The sequence below is a fragment of the Glossina fuscipes genome, unplaced genomic scaffold (genome assembly GCF_014805625.2).
Source record: "Glossina fuscipes isolate IAEA_lab_2018 unplaced genomic scaffold, Yale_Gfus_2 149, whole genome shotgun sequence".
NCBI classification, from domain to species: domain Eukaryota; kingdom Metazoa; phylum Arthropoda; class Insecta; order Diptera; family Glossinidae; genus Glossina; species Glossina fuscipes.
The window spans coordinates 167,792-173,791 of NW_023998492.1; positions in this window are offsets into that span (position 1 = coordinate 167,792).

A 6,000-nucleotide genomic window follows, 5' to 3' on the forward strand; every position below is an offset into this window, starting at 1 on the left:
AGGAAAAATTTTACAAAAAATAGTAAGACAAAAGTATAAAAACGATTTGGGAGTATTTCGGTAAAAACGACGATTATGCCCTGAAGATAGTTCGTCAAGATTTTTTTATGCCGTTAATTTCTTCCATGTTATCACAGAGGTGAACGATTTCACATTGCTTCAATAATTATTGACACTTGTCGCAAAACAACGCATCGCTGTCTAATCCCATCACACACATGGCCATCGTGTAGACCCTAGAATTTCTACAGCAGCATCATCTTATTAACCTACCACCGTCTGGCGTATGCAACATTAGCTGCATGCCCTAACAAAAGCTAGTATAAATTTGTTTAGGTTATACATTCCTATTGTATCACTACAGCTTAAATCGTACGCTGCGAATGGTGGATAGCCTTTAACGTAAACTTTGATAAAAACCTGCTCACTACACAAAAATATCATCTGCTTCGTTGTCAATACGTACCTTAAATCCTTGTATTGTTGTGTTCGTTACGTAATAATGCTTCGAATATTAATGTCGACGATGAGAACGGAAGGAATAAGATTACATTTGCGCCTGAAAAACAACAGCAACCACCAAGCAATAGTAGATTTATTAGCGAGAGGTTAAGTAAACCTTGAGTAAAGACCACACTGCAGCAACACCGAAAATGTTTACCACTACCATCACACCCGCAGAGGTAACTCCAAAACTTATTCAACTTCAAATTTAATTCAAGGAAAAGTCTTTTACGTATGAGCAATTCACCGATGGCTAACGCGAACGAACGATACTCAAAAGTATTACAGTATAGCAGGCAATTATGTCTGCGTGCCGTATCATTTATGAATCGGTTTACTTGTTACTTGTAAGCAACCATAAAATGGTAATTTATTGTATTATCGTTTTAATTTTTCTTTAGTTGTAACAAAAAATACATATTTTTTCTGTAACGGCAAATATGTCAAATAACTAACAAACCCATGCCCTGGGGACGTTCAGATGATGGTCACATAATGTTGGAATATTAGAAAATATTTATAGCTGATCAAACTTTTCGGGAAATAAAATTTATTTGCCCGAGGGATAAAGGCTGGTATAAGTCTAAAATGTGTACTGAATCAAACTGACTCAGGCTAACTATCAACTAAAGCACCATCGTCAGCTCAGGTGCAGAGTACTAAACTGTGAGTGATATTTTAGTTTTATTATTATTAACACTAATATTTCACCATCATTATTATACCCCAAACGACTTGTGGTATAAATCTACATTAAATTTGTGCACAGAAGAGCTTCAGATAGACTGTCCTTTTATTCCATCAATTGATTCAGAATTGTTTTCTGTATCGATCTAAACTCATCCTCCGTCTGTTCGGCTTGTTCTATTGAATTCAATCTACAGCCCGCTATTTTTTGGACAATTTGATCAAATTTGATTTTAATCCAAAAGACGAACGTATGTATGTAACACTGTTTTGAAAGGACGCTATATGAATGGCTGCGGGATAGTGTAGGATATTTAATAGTAGGTCGCCACCTACTATGGTCTTTTTGTGTTTTTATTTGATTTGATTTTTTGTTTGGAATATGTGCTGAAGCCGTAATAAATGAGTTTATTTATTTATTTATTTATTTATTCCACTTATACAAGAAACTCAACTAAAACAAAATGGCAGTCGAGTTCAATTGACTCTTAAGTAAATCTTAAAATTATTTAATAATAAAACTTAGTATAAGTACAATAAAACAAATAAGGAGGAAAAAAGAAGAAAAAAAAAAAAGCATGTACACAATTAGCATAGAGCCACGCCCACAACCGATACAGGACCAAATTGCAAGTGAACCCCTAAGCCATCGCAAACATGCATAAGCTTGGCAACCGATAATTGTTAACAACAAATTAATTTTCGACTCATAATGACAAAATCTAAGGTTAAATCAGTTTAAGTACGACATAGGTACATCGCGCTTGTTGAGCAATATTGCTTTAATAGACTTTAAAGAGTCCGATAACCAGAATAAGTGATAGACGTCATTTAGGTTCTTGCAGAAGACTCTGAGCGGATTAAACAGCTCATACTTAAATTTACACTGATTAAGCTTAACCAAGATAAAGTGCCTAGAGAAGCGGTTAGGGACATTAAAGCAAATCTCACGAAGTAATGCGGGCGAATCAATTGCACCATTTATTAATTTGATTAGGAAGGAAACCCCAAGAACAAATCTACGTTTCTCGAGTGACGGTAAGGATAACAGAAGCAACCTATTTTCATAGGGTGGAAGAGGGGAAATCGGGTCCCAACCCAAATTCCTAAGTGCAAACAGCAAGAATTGCTTTTGTATAGATTCAATTGAACCAACGTAGCATCTATATGAAGGAGATCACACAACAGAGGCATACTCAAGAATAGGTCTAACTAAACACGTGTAAAGCCTTTTAGTAATATAAGGATCATCAAGCTCTTTGGACCACCTCTTTATAAAACCAAGAGCGGACCTAGCTTTGCTTAACGAGGACTCAATATGCAAATTGAAACGTAACCTATAATCGAATAGAACGCCTAAATCAATGAACGAATCGACGTCTTCCAACCTGTGCGAATCAATGAAGTATTGGGTACTAAACGACTTCCTTCTTAAGAAAGAAAGCTTCTTACATTTATTTAGATTTAGCTTCAGAAGATTGAGGGAGGACCATGCAACCAAATTGTTCAAATCACTTTGAAGATGATGTGATTGCGATTCTACGGAAAAAGAAGTAAACAGTTTCACATCATCAGCATACATTAAAATCTTACTGAATTTAATCACGGAGGGCAAATCATTGATGTAAAGATTAAATAAAATAGGCCCCAAGTGGCTACCTTGAGGTACGCCAGACGTCACGGGAAATTCATCCGAGATAATGAGGTTAAACAAAACCCTGAATGATCTACCATACAGATAAGAGCTTAACCATTCAACTAAGAAGAGAGGAAAGCCAGAGGTCTGGATTTTAAATCTAAGAAGTCTATGATTAACCATATCAAACGCCTTGCTAAAGTCAGTGTAAATGACATCAGTGCGAGAACCACTAGAAAAAGCCTTGAAAACATGAGAAGTAAACTCCAACAGATTGGTCACCGTAGATCTTCCCTTTCGAAAACCATGCTGGAAAGGAGAAATATACAATTTCACGGAAAAGGCTATATGCTGAGCCACAATTCGCTCGAACAGTTTAGGTAAGACACTCAACTTGGCGATGCCTCTGTAGTTCTCTACAAGTTGCCTACTACCACTTTTGTGAATAGGAATAAGGAAAGAAGTCTTCCAACACAAAGGGAAAACACCTAAATTCAAAGACTTATTAAAAATCTTTGAGATAACATCACAAAGCTCGCCAGCACAAGATATAAGTACACATGAGGGGATGCCATCGGGTCCAGGCGAACAATTATATTTCAGAGAGTTCAATCCTTCAAAAACGTCATTTTCCGATATAACAAAGTTAGGAATTGAAACCGAATTAGAAATCGAATATGGATAATTTTCCGATAAATCAAAATTGGCAGTTGAAAAGTTCTGTCGGAAGTATTCCGCAAAGAGATTTTATATTTTATTTATGGAGATTTTTCTTTTGGAATTAACGAACTTAAAAAAGTATTTAGGGTTAGCAAACAAGGAGGATTTAACAAACTGAAGGTATCTGCAGTAGTATTGGCGGTTGAGGGAATTAAATTTATGCCTTACAACAGAGTAAGCGAAATAGTCGAAAGAGGAACCACTTTTCGAAAATTTTTTGAACAACTTGTTTTTCCTATTCTTGTAGTATTTAATTGTCATATTAAACCACGGGGGATCCTTACTTCGAGGACGGGACTGCTTGATCGGAACGGATGCAGAAATAGCTTGATTTAATACATTGTAGAACGACGACAGTAAGCTATCAATGCTTCCCTCTGAGAAATCGAGCACAAAATGAGAAAGATGAGATTTTAGTAAGGAAACATTGATTTTATGGAAATCATAACGTTGATATGAAAAATTTGAATTTGGAACGTTATAGAGGTTCAACGAACCAACATACTTGTAATGAAAGGAAACACCCAATGCTGGATGATATGGATCCTCAGGTAAACTAAACGGAAGAAAACGATTAACGCAAACCTCAGGAAAATTTGCAAAGCAGAGATCAAGAAATCTCCCATTACAATTAGGGGTACCATTGTATTGAACTAAATTATTATCAAATAATTCATTGAAGAACACAACGGCTTTATCAGATGTTGAGGAAGGAATCAAACAGCCAGAACTATCACTGTAAAACCAATTGACTTGAGGCAAGTTGAAGTCACCCAACGCAAGGACTATATCGGTAGATTTAGATTGCTTGGCCACTTCACAAATGAGGGCGGCCTGTTTCTTATATACAGAGATATCCGAATTTGGGGGAATATAGGAGCAGGTCACATATAAGTGTTTGTTAGGAAATTTCACTCGAATGGCGATAAATTCAACATCGGGAGTAGTTGGAAATTCAAACGAATAGGTGGGCACTTCCGTAGAAATAGCAATTAAAACACCACAACCATTGCGATACAAACGATCGTTTCTGAAAACTTGAAACGAATTATGGAAAAGTTCCGACGAATGTAGATCCGGCTTCAGCCATGTTTCAGTGAAGACCAGACAGGAAAACTCCGTGCTCACTGAATTTAGGAAGGCAGAACGAATTTTTGAGTTTAGGCCCCAAAACATTTTGATAAATGAGAGAAAATGAGGCTGAAGAAATATTTAGTTTTTTGAAGGGGAAAGAGCTACTGCATTTTCATTACGGGGTCGGTCCCAAGGGATAAATTCCTTAATTAAGGATCCAACCGGCCACAAAGGTTTGTTTAAAATCAAATCCATATTTTCGGTCGGAACTAGAATTTTAAAAGATGAGATAGCTCTAGATTGAGAAGGACCCAGTTTGAAAACACTAACTCGCTTTAAATTAACAGAAGGGGCTTTCGCTGCCAGATAACCCTTTATGTTTTCAACAGATGTATCTGGTGCCAGTCTTGACACAAATATGGCCTTTCTGGGAGGAACTGCCTTCAAGCATATGTCATCAGTACTGGGAGCAACAGGGCTAACGAATGGGGAGTTATGAGTTGGGGAAAATATAGAGGGGGTAACCACACTTGCACGAGCAGCTTGTGCGACCTGCTCAGTTTGGCGACCAGCATTTACACTCGAACAGCGAGGAGGAGAGGACGATTTACTATTATTCTTATTAGTTTTGGGCGATGACGCCTGAGAAGATTGAGTGACATCTATGGGAGGAGATACCCTTGCCACTTCAGCATAGCTCAAGCCAGAAGGACTTCTCGGACTATTTGTAACATCTATGTTACCAACCGACTCAGCCGTAGCAGAAACACTAACATTATTTGTAGCCTTTAGGGAATCGCTAACTTGCACCAACGAAACGGACTTAGGAGGTGACGAACCACACGCTACGCTACGCGTTGAGACTATGTTAGCTGGAGAGGAAGATGACTGCGCAATATACCGACATTCATCATTGATTAATTCAAACTTCTCCCACAAAGAGCCGAGATTTTTGCTCAAATCTGAGAACCAATTTCTCGTCTCCGTGAAGAGCTTGTAGAAATCAATATCCCGCTTTCTACAGTCAGGACATGACCATCGTAAACCTTTAGAAGGGTCAAGGACTGCATCAGCAGCACGGCCGGTAATACCAGCACACTTTGCATGTCCAAAACGATCACACAACCAGCAAGAAATGAATCGTTCAGATTCAGGGCCAGTTTTCGCACGACATGGAGTAAATAAACAATCCATGTCCATTGAAAACAAAATAAGTAGCTTAAGAAGGAAAAAAAAACGAAAAAGAAAAACAAAAAAAAAAAAATAATAATTTTTCCACGGCACAAATTTTCAGGAAAATTAAAGCAAATTTCTCACTTCCCTGCCCACTGTAAATATAGAGCGAAAACTAACGGAAACTGTAAACACAGATTAAAAGG